At 46.4% G+C, this 18,347-nt stretch overlaps 1 protein-coding gene across 2 annotated transcripts in view; it reads left to right on the forward strand.

Annotated features, from left to right (window-relative positions):
• Eipr1 (EARP complex and GARP complex interacting protein 1) overlaps positions 1–18,347 on the forward strand; it is a 127,217-nt gene that overhangs the window by 64,485 nt on the left and 44,385 nt on the right. The gene's annotated exons all lie outside the window — the stretch shown is intronic.

The raw sequence follows: 18,347 nt of genomic DNA on the forward strand, positions 1-18,347 counted from the left end.
TCTTCATTTTCATTGAATTTCAGAAACTCCTTGATTTCTTTCTTTATTTCTTCCCTGACCCAGGTGTCATTTAGCAGAGAGTTGTTTAGTTTCCACGTACGTGTAGGCTTTTTGTTATTTCTGTTGTTGTTGAATTGCAGCCTAAGAGCATGGTGATCTGATAGGATACAAGGTATTATTTCAATCCTCTTGTATCTGTTGAGGCTTGCTTTGTGACCTACGATGTGATCAATTTTGGAGAAGGTTCCATGGGGTGCAGAGAAGAAGGTGTATTCTTTCTTGTTTGGGTGAAAGGTTCTATAGATATCTGTTAGATCCATTTGACCCATGGCATTGGTTAATGATGTTATTTCTCGGCTTAGTTTCTGTTTCAATGACTTATCCTTCAGTGAGAGTGGGGTGTTGAAGTCTCCCACTATTATTGTGTGGGGATCGATGTGTGGTTTAAGCTTTTTTAGGAGATCTTTTATATATGTGGGTGCCCTTGTATTGGGAGCATAGATGTTCAGAATTGTGATGTCATCTTGGTTGACTTTACCTTTGATGAGTATGAAGTGTCCTTCCTCATCCCTTTTGATTAATTTTGGTTGAAAGTCTATTTTGTTCGATACTAAAATGGCTACACCTGCTTGCTTCTTGTGACCATTTGCTTGGAATATTTTTTCCCAACCTTTTACCCTGAGGTAATGCCTTTCATTATGGGTGAGATGTGTTTCTTGGATGCAGAAGAATGTTGGGTCTTGTTTATGTACCCATTCAGTTAGTCTGTGTCTTTTTATTGGAGAATTGAGGCCATTGATGTTGAGAGATATTAATGACCAGTGACTGTTAAGAGTCTTAATTTTGATGTTGTTTCCAGTCGAGCGTTTGTGTAGTTGTGTTTTTGCCATGGGATAGTTATCTATTTCCTGGGTAGTTTTGGTTGTAGCTTGACCCTTTGGGATGGAGTTTTCCTTCTAGTACCTTCTGTAAAGCTGGGTTTGTGGATAGGTACTGTTTGAATTTGTTTTTGTCATGGAATATTTTGTTTTCTCCATCAATGGTTATTGATAATTTTGCTGGGTAAAGTAGTCTGGCCTGGCATCTGTGTTCTCTTAGGGTTTGCAGGATCTCTGTCCAGGCCCTTCTGGCTTTTATGGTCTCTGCTGAGAAGTCAGGTGTAATTCTGATAGGTTTACCATTAAATGTTATTTGGCCCTTTTCCTTTGCAGCTTTTAATATTTTTTCTTTGTTCTGCATGTTTTGTGTTTTGATTATTATGTGGCGGGCAGTTTTTCTTTTCTGGTCAATTCTATTTGGTGTTCTGTAGGCCTCTTGTATGTTTATAGGCATCTCTTTCTTTAGATTGGGGAAATTTTCTTCTATGATTTTGTTGAGAATAGTTTCTGGGCCCTGGAGTCTGATGTCTTCTCTTTCTTCAATGCCTATTATCCTCAGATTTCTTCTTTTCATGGTGTCCTTAATTTCTTGGATGTTTTGTGTCAGGAGTTTTCCAGATTTGGCATTTTCTTTAATGGTTGATTCAATATCTGTGATTGTATCTTCTAGCCCTGAGATTCGTTCTTCCATCTCTTGGATTCTGTTAGAAAAGCTCACCTCTGTGTTGCTCGCCTTCTTTTCTGAGGTCTCACGTTCTCGTTTTTCTTCTGTCTGTGTGTTTATCATTGAATCCATTTTCATTTTCAGATCTTGAACTGATTTTTTTATTTCTTTCATCTGATTTTTTGTATATTCCTGAGTTTCTTCCATTGCTTCTTTATAGGTCTTCAGAGCTTGAACCGTTTATTTATTTCTTTCATCTGGTTGTTTGCATTTTCCTGCAATTTTTCCAGTTCCACTCTATGTGCTTCTTTTATGTCTCTCACCTGTTTGTCTGCGTCTTCCTGCATTTGATTACGAATTTTATTTGTTTCCTCCATTATCATCCTCATTACTAAGGATTTGAGGTCGTTTTCTTGTATTTCCGTTGTATTTGAGTTCTCTGGGTGGTTTTCTTTGGGATAGCTGGAAACTGGAGACGCCATGTTGTTTTGGGGTTTTTTGCGTATGCTTTTTCGTTGTCCTTTAGACATCTTGCCGTCTTTGTTTTTGTTGGGTAGCTTCCAGAGTTGAATGGAGGGTGTCTGACGATAGATTCACTTGTTTTCTTACGATTTCCCTAGGCTGCGAGCTCAAAGCTTCACTGGTGTGGATGTTAGGAGGTTAGCCCTGTTGTTCTGGTCTCTCACAGCCAGTGATCCTCAGTCCCCCTCTGCTGTGGATCCTGCAATTGTTCTGGGTCTCTGAATGAGCGTTGGGTCAGGCCAAGGTATCCACAGCCTTCTGTGTTCCCTGCCAAGTCCAGCCAGGAGCACTGGGACCGAACCACGGGCAGAACTCAGCTAGATTCTCAGGGCCTGAACCGTCTGCCAAGCTCAGCTAGGGATTTTGGGCCCAAAATGCACACAGGGTCCAGCCAGAATTTTTGGGCTGGGACTACGCACCAAGCTCCACTAGGGCCTTTTGGCCCAAAGTGCGTGCTGTGGTCAGTTATTGACTCAGGGCCGGAACTGACCACCAATCTCAGCCAGGAATTCTGGATTCAAACTGCACACTGTGTCCAACCAGAGTCTTAGAGCTGGTGGAACCGAGAGCTCTGTCCAGCCTGTGCCACAGCAGGAGAACTGCGGCTGCTCTGAGTTAGCGCCAGTGGTGGAACAAGTGCTCCGCCCGGACTGTGTCACCGCAGGGGAGCTGCCGCTGAGCTGAGGTGGTGCCTAGGATGGAACTGAGCACGTCACCAAGCCCGCGCCACAGCAGGAGAACTGCGGCTGCTCTGAGTTAGCGCCAGTGGTGGAACAAGTGCTCCGCCCAGACTGTGTCACCGCAGGGGAGCTGCCGCTGAGCCGAGGTGGTGCCTAGGATGGAACCGAGCACGTCACCAAGCCTGCGCCACAGCAGGAGAACTGCGGCTGCTCTGAGTTAGCGCCTGTGGTGAAACCAAGTGCTCCGCCCAGACTGTGTCACCGCAGGGGAGCTGCCGCTGAGCTGTGGTGGTGCCTAGTGTGGAGCAGCGTGCTCAACTAAGCCTGCGCCACAGCAGGGGAGCTATGGCCACGCTGAGTTAGTGCCTCAGGCAGAATTGTTTGCTGGGCCGGGCCAATACCCGGGACTCTGGGGCCGAACTGTCCGCCAAGTCCAGGCTCCACTCGACCCAAATCCTGCCCCGAGTCCCCTCTCCCGCAGCAATTCCCACCAGCCACCACACCAATCGCCTCCACCGGAAGGCTATGAGCTGCAAACCTCAGCCGCCGCTGCTGGTGCCGCTGGTGCTGCTGCCTCTGCCGCTGCCGCTCCGATCAGAGAAAAACCACACTCCTCCCGTGTGCAGGGGCACGCAGGTCCTCCGCACCCTGGTCCCTCCGAACCGTGGAGCACTCCTGCTGCCGTGATGTTCGGACCTCCGTGTTCCTGGCTCAGGAATCTGTGCACTTTCCTGAATTGTTCACTGGAGCCTCCAAACGCGGTCCACACTGCTCGCCGCCATCTTGGATTCATCTGCCTTTTATTTTTAATCTCACCTACTTCTTGGTATTGTTTATGGCATCCTGACTGTGTCCCAGAGTTTTTAGATGCTGTGGTCATGACCCTCTTCCCCAGAATGCTTGTTATTCATTAATATAACATCCAGTAGTTTTGTGAAATTCAGATGTAACTGGGCATTCATCCTTGTTTTCTGAAACTTGTTTCCTTGTCCTTGTTTTCCACCCCTGACATTTTTTCGTGGTGTGTTCTGTTGATGCTGTTTGTCACAATGCCTTTCTTTCCATTGAGTTCTTCATTCCTGTGTCAGTTATTGTTCCTATTGCTTTGACAAAGTATTCACCTTCCTGACAGGAAATCCCCTGTACCACAGTGGAGAAAACAAACTGCTGCAATAACAGTAACTCTCAAACAAAAGCTGCTCAAGAAAGGATAGATAGATATATAGGCTCACAGTTTGAGGGTGTGTAGCCCTCTATGGTGGGGAAGGCATGGTGGCAGGAGTGTGAGGCCGCTGGTCTCAGTCCATCAGCAGACAGAAAGCAGAGTGGTGAATGCTGGTGCTCAGCTCATGTGGTGCTTTGACAGAGAATGGCTCCCATAGGCTCATATGTTTAAAGGCTTGGTTCTCAGTTGGTGGAACTGTTTGGGAAGGATGAGGAGGTGTGTCACTGAGGGCACACACTCTGCCACTCTTTCACAGGACTTTCAGTTTTTGTGGTAGAATTCTGCACCAAGCCAGAAAACAAACTGAAAATTAAAAAAAAAAAAAGGGTGTGTGGGTTGTGCATACATGCCATGGTATGCTGCTACTGCATGCGTGCCTCAGAATGTGTGTGGAGAGGACAGCTTGCACAAGAAGTCAGTTCTCTTCCACCATGTGGGGTTCAGGGACTGAATTCAGGCCGCCAAGTTTGATAGCAACCATTTTTATCCACTTAGCCATCTTTCTGCGTACTCCACCCTCAAATCAAACTTTTAAAGGACCCATATGAGTTACAGACTCCTCAGAATAGAAACGTCTCTGTAGGTGATAATTGTATTCTTGATAGTTCCAGTAGCAGCCGAGAGTGGCCTTTCCTAGCTCAGGCTTTCACCTAGGAACCTTAGTCTCACAGAGGTCTCAGTTCCGACTACCTGTTTGTCTCCTGCTAATTTCCTGTTCTGTGTGTAGTCCTGGGGTCTGAGGAGGGACCAGTACTGACAGAGAAGCTGTATTTAGCACTTGGGTCTTCTGATTAGCTTTAGTTTTTGCTCTTGGTTGTGTTCTTTCTGTCTTCTGAAAGTAAGCTGTGTGTTTAACACGTTGTCTAGTAACTTTATGGACAGCAGGGCTTTGTCGTCACTGTTGCTAACACCAGAAGTCCTAGATTCTACTACCAGCTGATAACCAAAATAAATGGTTGAGCACACTGTAAGGTAACATTAATTTTAATGCTTTGCATCCGTTACTGGCTTGCGGCTGTAGATGTCAAGCTGCCTCATTGTCATTTTCACCTGGATATGTCTTGGCATCTTAAACACAATGTAGACTAACCATGCTCTGAATCACTCATGTCATGAAGGCCCACCTTCTGCTTAAGATATCCAGCTTGAGCACTGGCATCTAGAAACCATACTGGCCATTTCAGATAGAAGGGCTTCATCCAGGACTGTGGGGGAATCCTTCATCCTGGCAGGAACTGGAGCAACACAGATTTTAGTCACCAAGGGTCATTATGGAGCGTAGTCAGTGCACACCAGCCCTTAGGCACACCTGGCAGCAGCAGAACAGGGCTTCCTGGGACCTGTTGTGTGTCACAAATGCTCCTCATGGGGCCATGTCTGTACTGTTCATGTCTTGGCCAAATAGCCCGAATGGGCACCCTGTCTATCAGTGAGTGAAGGGCATTGTTCCTGACTGTCTCCTTGTCTGGAGAGTATGGGTGGCCAGGCTGTGTCTCTGGGTTTTGTTTCCTGGGATTTCCCTTCAGTCCCTTTCACTCCTATGTAGTGGCTGCTAGAGCCATGCTTGATGCAGGAAGGGGGTCTTTCTTACTTCCGGCTTCAGGACTCCCCACTATGTAGCAGAGTCCCGGGTGTGCGTCCTCCCTGAGCCTCACCTCCTTCTTGAGGGGATAGTGTTTACAAAGCATGAGAATTCCACTGGGGAACAGGTGGCTGCATTTGCCTGTGCTGTGGCCAACAGGGTTGCCCACACTCAACATGTGACACAGTCCTCTATGCCATGGAGTTCCCACTCTCAGTTGGACCAGGGTGAGATCTGCCCATAGCCTCCCATGTACATGAGTTGCAGGTGTGCACTGCCATGTCTGGCTTGGCTGCTTCTTGACTGGAGAAGGTGTGTGCAAAGGGCACTCACTACTTGGCTTCCAGACCCTAGCCTCTAGCTGTGTTTATCCCATTGGGGGTATCCAGGTTTGTCCCCCCGCCCCCAACTCTGTGGGTGTCAGTGTGATGCTGTGTGCTAGGATTCAAGCATAACTATCAGCTTTGAAGGCCACTGGGTGGAGCTACACTGTCAGCAAGTCAAATGATGCCTCCCAGATCCAAAAAGGCCATAAGTGATTGGCTTCTTATTGGCAAAATGCTGCATGCTGCTCCAGGCCCCTGGCCCTGGATGCTGCACTCTAATAGTACTGGGGACTCCTTGGGGCTTTCTCACAACTCCCTGTGTACCTGTTCCCCTTGGGCATTTAAGACTCCTCCTCTGCCAGTGGCTGCTGTTTACCAGGCAATGTGCGAGGTCCTGGGCACCCTGCTGGTGTGTACAGTCTGCTTTGACAGGTTAAACAGCAAAGTAGTATAGAATTACTACGAGAGGAAAGTAGCTGACCTCATGTGGAAGGCTACACAAGGAAGAGAGACCTTGAAACCGTGCTGACCCTGTGGAATAATGTAGGCCTAGAAGGGTAGAGAAACTGGGGCCAGGACAGTCCAGAGCTTGTCTGTAGTTTCTGGGCAGCCAGAGATCACTCTCCAAAATCTACAGTGTATACAGAGAGATCAGGAGCCTCCTGTCAGCTTTCACTGGGAGTGGGAGCAATGGCACAGCTACAAGGCTTCCTAGAGCTGCTGTAGGCTAGAAGCTCTGTGTAGAGAGGCTTGGGGAATGATTGACCAGACCAAAGCAGAGGGGACAGAGAGGCCTAGGATGCAGACCCATCCCAAGGCCCGCATTATGAGAGCCCCTTCTCTGCACGCTCCTTCCAGTGTCTCTCCTGAAAGCAGGGTGCCCTCTGCAGTTTGCAAAGAACAGAGGGTGCTGGCGAGGTTGGTACCTAAAGCTGAAAGTTGGTAATAGGACGCGGATACAGCCGCTGGAAAGGGCTGAAGAGGCAGTACTTGAGGCTCTGAAGGTCACATGATCCTACATTCTGCCTCCTGACCTTTTATGCCAATCTTAGCTCATGGATCACACAAAACAGGACAGAGTTTCCCTGTACCGACTCCTTCAGCCCCTGGCCCAGGCCCCTGGTAGGATAGTGGTTGTGTACCTGGCCCTGCTAGGTAATAATAGGTGACTCTGAGGACCCTTTCATACTGGTCTGGTGAGAGCTAAGGGTCACATCAATCTCAGTATTAGATTTGGCACACTTAGACAGCACCCCCTGCTGGAGATTTGTGGTTTTCTCTACTAGCATTCTGCTCAAGTCAACAGATTGCACATTGGGGCTGGGAAAAAGGCAGCATCCAGCATCAAGAGGCCTTGCTCTGTGCCAGCCATGATGTAGTATTTATTGCCTTTGACTGGCTGTTTTTCTAAGCTAAACTTGGGACTTTCCTGTTCCTTTTAACATGACTGACTCTTCTGCTCACCATAGGTGGAGTGCTGCCAGGGAGAGAGGATTGGCCCTGCAAATGTCAGGGGCATCTTTTCTGATACACACTCAGGAATTAGGGAAGTGTAGGTTGGATGGATAGCTCCTGTGAGTTGGATTTGAGACAGAGCCCTGCAGTCCCACTTGAGCACAGACTTGTGTGTCTAGCTACTTCCTTTCTTTGAGAGGACTGAGGTCTGTGACCTGACTTAGGTGCAGAATGGAGCAAAAGGCCAGGACTATCCCCTGGTCACTTAGGGAAGTTCTCTGCTGGGACCTGCTCCAGCGTACCAGAGCTGCTTGTTAAAACTCTTACATTGCTGATGACACCCTTTCTCTGTTACACCCACTTCTCAGTCAGTCTTTCCACCTGCACAGAAACCTTTAGAGTTGCCTGTGTCCCATTACATCTGTCTGGAGAGGGACAACAAGAGCCAAGCAAGGGTACAAACCCCATGCCGTGTGGGATGCCTACAACCCTGTCCCCTCACTACAGTCAGTCTATACATCTCAAATACTTACTGTGCACTCTGCACGTGGCCATGTCTCTGAAGCACCATGGAGGCCCCTGGAGAAGGTATTTTTAGTCTCAGGTGCCAAGGCACTCATTGTACACCGGGAGCACTGGGAGCTGTGCCTGTGTAGGGCGATTGCCTCTGCTGGCTTCCGTCGCACTCACCTGCCTGGCCTGCACCATATGCTGAGATGGCTGTAGTCTCTAAAAATAGCCCTTAGACTCTGAATATGCTCATTATGCAGCGGCCCATGGAAGCCTCCTCCTCCTCCAGCTGGGGATCACACCACGTCCCCCAGCCAGGGCATTGTTAGCCCTTTAGCAAGCTGGCTGCAGCTGCTATTCAGCCCACAAAGGCTCTAATCTCCTTTGAATTCCTCTAAGCCTTTTGACTCTAATCCCTTACAGCACGCAGCACACTCCACGGATACAGTTGGTGCCTCAAGTATGCCTCTTCCATTCATTTTGCCCTGATTATCTTTTTATCTCATTAAGTGCTTTTAGCTCTTGTGTTTCATATAAAAAATAGTTAGAAGCATCAAATTGGCCTTAAAGGCATAACTTAGTATTTTCTCGTTTAAAGCAGTGGACTCTTCTGAGGCAAGAGGCTCTATTTTATTCCTGATGCTGGTACTATCATGAACCTCGTGAACTGGGAAGAGTCAGTTACCTTCATCCAGCCTCAGCTTCCTCACTGCTAAAATAGAAGGTCAGGTTATTGAGTGACAGTTGAATTCTGCTCTAGCTTAGCTGTCCCGTGGCTTTCTGGCTCTGTATGACAGCATGAACAGGATTGCTGTGTGCAGCGGGGCCATGATTTGCTTGTGTACCCTGGCTGTGCCTGGTGCCCTGGTTTGGTTGTATACAGATCTTGTCTTTTTGCTGTGGCCTGCTTTTGTTTGGAGGCTGTGCCTGGTATGTCTTGGTTGCACACGGTCCTTGTCTCTTGTGCCATGCCACAGACTTTGTTTTATCTAGGGTCTGCGCCCTTTGTAGGCTCCTAGGCATGGTAATATTAATCTTGCCCCAGTGGTTACATCATAGGACCTATTTCAGGGAAGTGTTACAATAGAGATGAAAGCTGAATGCCTCCCTGGTTATTAGAGCTCATTGCTTCTGAAGGTGGCTCGCCTCCTTGAAAGTACCTCCGCTTCTTTGATATCCACTGGCTGTGCACCGAAGGCTCTGCTGAGATGCATGCAGCCATGGAAATCCTCAGAGTTTCAGAACCAATTTGCGCGTCTCCATGGCATACCTCCCGTGTTTCCTGCTTAGCTCTATTTACCTTAAATTTCACCTGCTTCTGAGTTTCTGGTACTGGCTACTGTTTGCTTGGGCTGACACCACAGCTCTTACTAAGCTGGTTTTATCTACAGGGCCATGGGGCTGGCAATTGCTGCCTGAGTGAGACACCTGCAGCTTCCTGGTCTCCCTAGTGCATTTTTGTGTTAACATTTTCTGTGAGTGATTTTGAACATTCTTGAACCCAGTAAAATTTCAATATTAGCTTTGGAACAGAAATTGTAAATTTTCAAAACTAAAAATAAATTTACATGTACTTGACAGCCCTTTTTGTTTTTTATTTACTAATTTTTAAAAAAATGTATTGACTCACAACATTTTTTCTTGTTTTTTTGAGATAATATAATTACATCATTTCTCCCTTCCCTTTTCTCCCTCCAAACCATTCATGCACCCCTCCTTTCTCTCTTTCAAATTTATGTCCTCTTTTTCATTACTCATTGTTGCATGTATATATGTATACACACATATACTAAATACTCCCTGATCAGTCTGTGCTGCACTGCTCCTGTGGCTGTGTTCAGAGCTGACAGTTTCCAGCTGGAACTGATAAGTGCTGATTTGCAACATTTTGCACAGTGTCTATTAAGGTTTGCTTGTGTCCACTGCACAAACAAACTGGTCAGACCTTGTGATGGACACTACTGTTGCCCTGTTCCCCTAGGTATTTCCCAGCAGTGTCTCTGCTAACTGGTTTGCTGCTTACATTCATCTTGTGCAGGGTTGCTGTACCTTTCCACTTGAGGCCCCTTTTTAGCCTGAGAAATATTTATGCTACCCTAGGTATATAAAATAGTTATGCATAGCAAACATCTCACATTCATAAAGAAATTTATTTTAAAGCAATTCTTTGGTGTACATATAATTTTACTATTTATTAAAGATGAAAGAAGTCATATATGAGATGGATATCCTTGTTTATTTTCACACAGAGAATTGAATTGAATATTGGCTGAATACTTGATACTGCAGGGCATAGGTCATCTTCAACATTTTTCAAAGTTGATCAATATTTTGGTTTCATGATCAATGCTGAGAAGACAGCTTTGAAAAAAAATACATAGTATAAAACAGATGTATATTCATGGTTTTTCAAAAACTGTTGTAAATCCTATCATAATCCCAAGTCAAAATGCAGTAATGAATTTTTTCTTTTCTTTTTAAGATTTGTGTGTGTGTGTGTGTGTGTGTGTGTGTGTGTGTGTGTCTGTCTGTCTGTCTGTGTATGTCTATGTATATCATGTGTGTGCCTTCGGAGGCCAGAGCTGTGTGGTTGTGAGCTGCCTGATGTGGTGCTGGAAACCTAGCTCAGGTCCTCTGCTAGAGTGGCAAGTACTCTTAACTGCTGAGCTGTCTTGTCAGCCCTACTTGATTAGTTGGAACTTGGTCAGCAACTCAAGCAACAGATGATGAAGGATGATGGTGAAAAATATTAAAAGTCTTTGCTTTGCTATGAAAGTTTGAGGAAAATGGATGGAAATGGAAACTACATTAAATGAGGTCACCTGGGCTTAGAAAGGAAATACCACATCCTATATCTCGTGTGTGTATCCTAGTTTGTACCTTTGAAACTTATTTTTATTTATTTATTTTTATTTTATTTTTTTAAAGATTTACTTATTTATTATTATGTATACAGGGTTCTGCCTGCATGCACACCTGCAGGTCAGAAGAGGGCATCAGATCACAGATGGTTGTGAACTACCGTGTGGGTGCTGGGAATTGAACTCAGGACCTCTGGAAGAGCAGGTGGCACTCTTAACCACTGAGCCATCTCTCCAGTCCCGTTTGTAATTTTTTAAAATCCAATTTTATTTATTGTGTGTATGAGAATGTGAGTATGGGTGCACTACATCATGCCTGTGGGAGTCAAAGGAAACTTTCTAGAATTTGTTTTTTCACTATTGGCTTTGGGTGGTGTGTCAAACCTGGAACTGTGGGCCTGAGACATCGCTCTGGCCCCTGATTTTATCTTATCTTATTCTCCTCTCCTCTCTTCTTCTCTCCTCACTTCTCCTTTTCCTTTCCTTTCCTTTCTCTTTCTTCTCTCAGTGTAGCTCTGGCTATCCTGGAGCTAGCTCTGTAGATCAGGCTGGCCTCAAACTCAAAGATCAGTCTGCCTCTGCCTCCTGAGCACTGGGATTAAAGGCGTGCACCACCATACCCAGCTCCCTCAATTGTCATATATGTGTATTTCTGTGAGAGTGTGTAGAGAGGCCAGGGAACTAGAAAAATGCCCACGAGAAATAAGAAATAAGGCTGTAAGGGGCAGTGAGAGCTGGCAGGAGGGCTTGTGCTGTAAAAGTGGCTGCAGGGGTAGGCTGCACAGTGGAATGCTGCTTAGCCTGGGAAGCAGGCAGATCATAATTAGTGAGATCTTGGATGAGCATGGCCAACATTGTGCTGAGTGTAACATGACAAGCACAGAAGACCAGTTCTCCATTACCACACTTCATCCAGGGGCTGGGGTGGGGCAAAAATGCAAATTTCACTGAGACAAGACAGGTTCATGGTGACCAGAGGTGTACTGTTTACCTGAAAATCAACAAGGGAGTAGATTTTGGATGTTGTAAGGCAGTGCTTATATTAATTTGGTTCCATTTTTTTTCATCCCAGTGCTTACACAATTCAGAACATATTATTGTCTATCATAAATACATGCAGTTTCTGATAATTGAAAGTAAAGACCCTGCACTGTCCTTGTCACTTGCTGGGGCACAGTGGTGTTTGGTGAGGTTCTCTTCTTCAGAGCCTGCCTATCTATGGAGAGCTGGTATGTTGAGGATGGTGGCTCCTGTGATTTTGGGTCAGTCTGCCTACTCAGTAGTTCAGTGGCTTCCCTGATCAGGTATCTGGGGCATCAGTGTACTGACTGGCTCAGAGCCCAGGGGCAAACTCAAGCCTGTAGCAGGTGTCAGTCACAGTGAGCATGAACAGTGCTTTTTGTGGGTTGATGGGTCTGGAGGATCCGCCTGTCACCAGGTACATAGCTAGTCCTTGTTTCTGATGTATCTTTTTTTTTATTTTTCTAGTCTACTGACCAGCCAGCCAGGCTGTCGGCCATGCTTCGAGTGTGTGCTGTCTCTGCTCACATGACTTGAAGACAGAGCAGTGTTGAAAGTCTTACCTTGAGTAGTTTCTTCCTTGTGTGTCTGGTCAACACTTTCTAAGAACGGATGTTATGTGTCTGTGCATTTTTAGTTTTCACCTCTAAGCTGAGCCCTCCCTGTCTATTCACCAGCTCTGTCTTTTCCTTTTCCCCAACTAAGTGTGTAGGTTCCTAAGATCCTGTGTGCACAGGGGCAGTGGGTCCTGTCAGGCCTGGGCTCTACTCTATGTGTTTGAGTGCTCTCCGGTCCTGTCTGGCTCTGGGTGCACTGTTTCAACTGGCCTGCCTTACTTCAGAACTGGTTCATATGACTGCACTGGTAGCAGTATGGTTAGAGCTGTGCTCCAAAGGGTATCTGAATGTGCTGGAGGCAGAGGGCCTTATTACTTTAGGATCTGAAGGCAGTGCTGGGGCTGTTCTTGTGCTTGTTATGAGGTCCATGCTGCTCGCTTCATCCACAGATTCCACACTGCAAGGCCTCCAGATAGAATGTGACAGGGTCATCGCCTCCCTTTCTGAACTTGCTACAAGGCTTTTCTGGTCCTCAACTGGCAGCTTTTGTGCCCATACTAGGCTGCTGTTGAGTGAGGCCACCTAGTTCTGTGCCTCCTTTTCTATGGAGCTGGCACAGAACTCTTGCTTCTCTCTCGATGTCTTGGCCTTCTAACCTTTGACAGGTGCCAGGCCCCTGACTCTGTGGCTGCATCTCTTGCCACTGGCTGAGGCCTTCTGTACTCTCCTGCCTAGTCAGTATGATGCCACCAACCACTGGCCAGTGTGATGTCCTGTGGGGTTGTCCTCAGACCTTGGACTATAGTCCAGTGGGAATGGGAGAGCAGACACAGCTCTATGATAGACAGCACTCTACTTTCTACTGTATATGTGTACATCCAGTTTTCAGCCTCCCTTTTGTTTTCTGGGCAGGAGTAGGCTAAAATCTCTCCTACCCGCTGGCAGTATGAGAGGAATGGGCAGTTTTAGAAGCTTCTGTGACTGCACAGGCCACAGTCATGAACATCCCCCAAACTGCCTTTCCTGCCAGTCTCATTTTATATACACGGACCGTAGAGAGGGCACAGAGAGGGCCACTCCCAGAGGACCTTCTGTACGTAAAGTTCAGGGCTTTACTTGGTCCCCAAATGTCTCCGTGGTGACTCCTTGGATCTCTAGGTGGTAGTACGAGCACACACCTGGATGGGGTGGCCTTGGCATACATAGGTGTTTGTTAGTTTTTGCCCAGTGAGTGACCACTCAAGCAAACGGCAGCAGGTGCTCCTGAGTGTGGACTGGAGGGACTCTACGGGATATATTCCTTGTAGGGCTGCAGGCTCTTCACCCCTGGTCTACAGTCAGTGGGGTCAAGGTGTGAAACTGGCCTAGCTGGGCCCCAGTCAAGACTGCCTTCTCTCAGCTTCCTGCTCACTCACGCCTGTCCTTTCCAACGTATCTGTGCACACATACGTGCATGCATGTTAGACACAGAACACTCCTGTTGGATGCCTGCTTGTGTACCCCTGTGGGTGCCATGTTGTTTCCGTCCCCTCAGCTCTGCTCCAGTTCATCACTGCTCATCATGCCTTTCCTGACTTGGCTGCAGCAGTCTACCCATGGCCACTAGGGGCGGGGCCAGGCTTAACTGCCAGATGGTTGGAAGTTGCCACAAAGCTTGAGCAGGCTCTCCTAAGATGAGGATTGTAGGGTCATCTGGTGTTTTTGGAAGTGTGTGTACTGTTTTCATGCTCGTCAACCCGTGAGAGATCTGGTTCTTCAACTCTTCGCACACTCAACGTTGCCTTTTTTGGATTAGGCATTTGGCCTCCTGCCGGGTATGGTGTGTCTCACTTTAATTTTACTTTGCATGTCTTTAATTACTGAAGGTGCTGAGCATGGTTCATGGAGCATGCTGGCCGTTTATACATCTTCATTGCTAAAGTGTCTCATTCAGTCTGGCACCCATTTAAAAAATGTGCTCTTTGTTTTATTGTCATGTTGAAAGGTTCTTTATAACTTCTGGACACAGCCCTTAGTGAGTTATAGGTATTATAATGTTTCTCCTAGTTTTGCTTTGCTTTTTTAATACATCTGTATTTTATTTAGATGAAGCCCAAATAGTAGTGTGTTTCGGTGAGTAGATGTTCTTAATTTTAATGCTGTTTATTGTCCATCTTTTCCTTAGTGGCCAGTGTGACTCTGATGTTGAGGAACTCCGTTGGCCTCGGGTTGTGAGGGTGTTAAATGTGTCCTGTTCTGGCTCCTGCTATGCTTTCATCTTCAGTCATCCTCAGCATGTGGTGTGTGAGACTGTTATGGATAGGGGGAAAGTTGGCTTTTTCATATGGATACAAAGCTGACTCGGCAAAGGCCTTTGTCCACTCTCAAGCAGTGGAATTTTTTGTTGTTGGTTTGGTTTTGTTTTGATTTTTTTTTTTTTGAGACAGGGTTTCTCTGCATAGCCTTGGCTGTCCTGGTCTCACTTTGTACATGAGGTGGCCTTGAACTCACAGAGATCCACCTATCTCTACTCCCAGAGTTCTAGGATTATAGGCGTGCACCATTGCTCCCAGCTGCACTGGAATTTTTGTTGAACATCAAGTGACTGTCTTAGCAACGGCCCCTTTCTCGACTCTTGTCCTCCTCTGGACCACTAGCCTATCTGTGTCCACAGAAAACTGACATCTGGCTGGTAAACTGCCACATTTTGTTTTCCTTTCTCAGGACTGTTGGGTATCTGGGGTGTGCACATTCTCCTGCAAGTTGTCGATTTCCACTCCCCATAAGTTCCTCACAGTGGTAAGTGAGGTTCCTGCCCATGAACATGGCCTGTCTTTCCATTTGTTTACTTCTTTGGTTTTTCTTGCTAGTGTTATTTGTTGACGTATGTGTGTGTGCATGTGTGTGCACACAAGCACGCACACCCACATTTGCACATTTTTAGTTGAAATATTATTTGACAAACCTTTTGTTGCCTTTAAAAAGATTTTTATTCTTTTTAATTATATATTTTATTGTTTTAATTATGTGACTTGTGTGGATAGATGCACGGGTGCAGGTAGTGATGTAGGCTAGAGGGACAGGTGGTTGTGAGCTGCTTGACATGGGTGCTGGGAACTGAGCTTGCGTTCTTTGGAAGAACGGCCGTGCTGCTTTTGACTGTGAGCCATCTCTGCAGCGCAAAACGGTGCTCTTTGACATCACTGTAAACCTTTAGTCTTGTTGCTGATAACCTGTCGACAGTGAGCCGAGTTTCACATCAGCTGCTTTGCTCCTGACAGTGTGATGCAGATTCATGTGTGTGATTTCTTCTTTCCCTGTTCTCCACACAGATGAAGTAGCTCTCCTTCTAGCACAATGTTGAGCGGCCTTGGCAGCACGAAGCTTCCTCTTCCCGTTCTCAGAGGCGGCTTCACACTCTATCCACAGGCTTGCATGTGCTGTAGGACTTTTCTTTTGCTTCCAACTCTTTCCTCCCCGATGTTTCCATCCCCTTCTCTCCTCCTTCCACATTGAGTAAGTTTTCTTCTATTTCTAGTCTTCAAAGGGTGTTACTGAAGCAACACTGAATTGTATTGGGTGTTTCTGTATTTTTGGTGATCAACTTTTTTCCTTTAGCTTGTTAATGTCATGAATTAGGCTGCTTAATTTGGAGTCAACCTTCTTTCCTTATTCTTTACTTATTTCATTCATGGGTGTATTCATTTATTTATGTGTGTTGGTGACACACTTACACCACAGTGTGCACGTAGTGGTCAGAGGATAGCTTGCAGGAGCTGATTGTTTTCTTTCACTCTGTGGGTTCTGAGACTTGAACTCATGTTATCAGGTTTGGAGGCACGTGCTTTTACCCATTAAGCCACCCTCCGGCCCAACCTCATTTCCTTGTGATGGCTACACCATTGTGCTTTATTAATTATCATTTTTACATCTGTATGACTGAAAGGGGCTTCATGATCTCTTGTAATTCCTTCTAGATTCTTGCTATCAAGTAGGTAGCCCTCCTCCAACCTCCCTCCACTGTCCTCACCCTCCCCATTCCTCATTCCCTCTCTCCCTCCTTCTTTCTCCCCTCTGTCCTTTCTCCCTCCCTCTCTCCTTTCTCCCCATTTTGAGACAGGCTCTCACTATGTAACACAGCAAATTTTGGACTTTTTAGTCTTCCTCTTTGTACTCTGTGGTTAAGGCCGGAACTCTCATGCCTGGTATTGCTTTTTGTTTGAATGCTTAGAAGGATTTGTGGTGTAATCAGCTGAGCTAGAGGGTTCTGAGTAAGGATTATTATTTTATTTACTCATTCACTTATTTATTTACTGCATGTGAGTGTGTGCGTACATGTGTGTGTGTGTGTGTGTGTGTGTGTGTGCGCGCATGCGTGGGTGCGTGCGTGCATTCGCGCGCGCGCGTGTGTGTGTGTGTGTGTGTGTGCTTAGCTGTGGAGGCAAGAAGACAACTTGCAGGAATGGAGTCTCCTTCTGCTGTGTGCATCCCGGGGATTGAATTCAGGTCTCAGGCTTTCTGGTCAGTGCCTTTTACCCACTGAGCTGTCTCTCCAGGCCTTATATAGACCCTTGTTTAGTCAGCAGGTTTACTTCTTTTGTCATTACTGCTAAATGTCAGTATTCCTACGAACTTACTATTTCATCTGAATCCTAAGCATCTTTAATATGAATCTGTATCATGTCTGTGTGATGCTTTACAGTGTTGGTCTCTTTCCCCCGAGAAGCAGACAGCCCCTGCCACCTTTATTGCTGCTCTAGGAACAGATAGCTGGCCTTGTTCTTCTCATTTATGCCAAGATAGGACCTTTCTATATAGCCCATGGTGTTTCTGCCTCAGCCTCCTCGGTGCTGGGATTGCAGGCCTGGGCCACGTGCCTGACATTATTTCCTAACTTGGTCTCTTGTTTATCCAGTTTCTGTATGTAGCCAGGTTCAGTCTGAATGATGTGAACACGCTTGCTCTAAGCTTTCCACTGCTGCCTGGAGTCAGCTTCTATGTGAAGTCATTTGGCATCGAACCAGCTGCTTTCCATCTTCTTTCACACGTCTTTAAAACAAAACAGAAAAATGCGAGCGTGCGCGCGCACACACACACACAACTCATGTACACACTCACATACATTCACACACCTGTGCACACATGTACACACGCACACATACACACGTGCACACACGAACATGCAAGAGTAAATGAAACAAAAGAAAACAGAAACAAAAGATCCTTTTGGTTTGATGCGAAGTGACACAGGATGGTATGGCAATTGAAGCAAGTGTATATTCTAAGAGTGGTGTTGTCTTGAATGCTCTTCAGCTGATCTCTGTTGTGGCAAGGTAGGCTCAGGTGTGGCTTGGCTAATACAGGGTTATCAGTGAGGAAGGACACCCAATAAGCGGAGTAGTCCTGCCGGCTGGTATGGCTTTTGAAGGGAGAGAGCTTGTTAGAAGTGGAATTGCTATGTCATAAGCGCCTTTTCAATACTTAGTGAGAGGCGTGACCAAGGACTCTGGTGAGCAGCCGGGGTAGGACAGATGATCACTCCACAGAATATCTGCTTTCACTCCAGGGACCTGACCTTGATGACCCCACAGAGCAGCTGCTTGGACATCTCAAGGCTCTGTCTCTGGTCACCCCACAGAGCAGCTGCTTTCACACTAGGGCACTGCTCATTGAGGTGATCTTTAAGGCCAAAAGATGCTGTTTAGCACATTTCCAAGTTAAAAGTAAATGGCTGCTGTGAGTGGTGGTTTTGTAATCCCAGTACCTGGGAAGTAGAGCCTGAGTGATGAGGAATTCAAAACCATCCTGGGCTATGTAGACAGTTCAGAGCCTGCCTGGGCTACCTGATATTCCACCTCAGAAAACAGAAACACTGACACCCAAATCAAACTAAAACTAAATGGAAAGCAAATTTTTAAAATAGATTTCAGAGCTGGGCATGGTGGCACATGCCTTAATCCTAGCACTTGGGAGGAAGAGGCAGGTGGCTCTCTGTGAATTTGAGGCCAGCCTGCTCTACAGAGAGAGTCTGGGACAGCCAGGGCTGTTACACAGAGAAACCCTGCCTCAAAAAACCAAAGAGAGAAAG

Source organism: Acomys russatus, chromosome 1 (assembly GCF_903995435.1).
Source record: "Acomys russatus chromosome 1, mAcoRus1.1, whole genome shotgun sequence".
Lineage (NCBI taxonomy): Eukaryota > Metazoa > Chordata > Mammalia > Rodentia > Muridae > Acomys > Acomys russatus.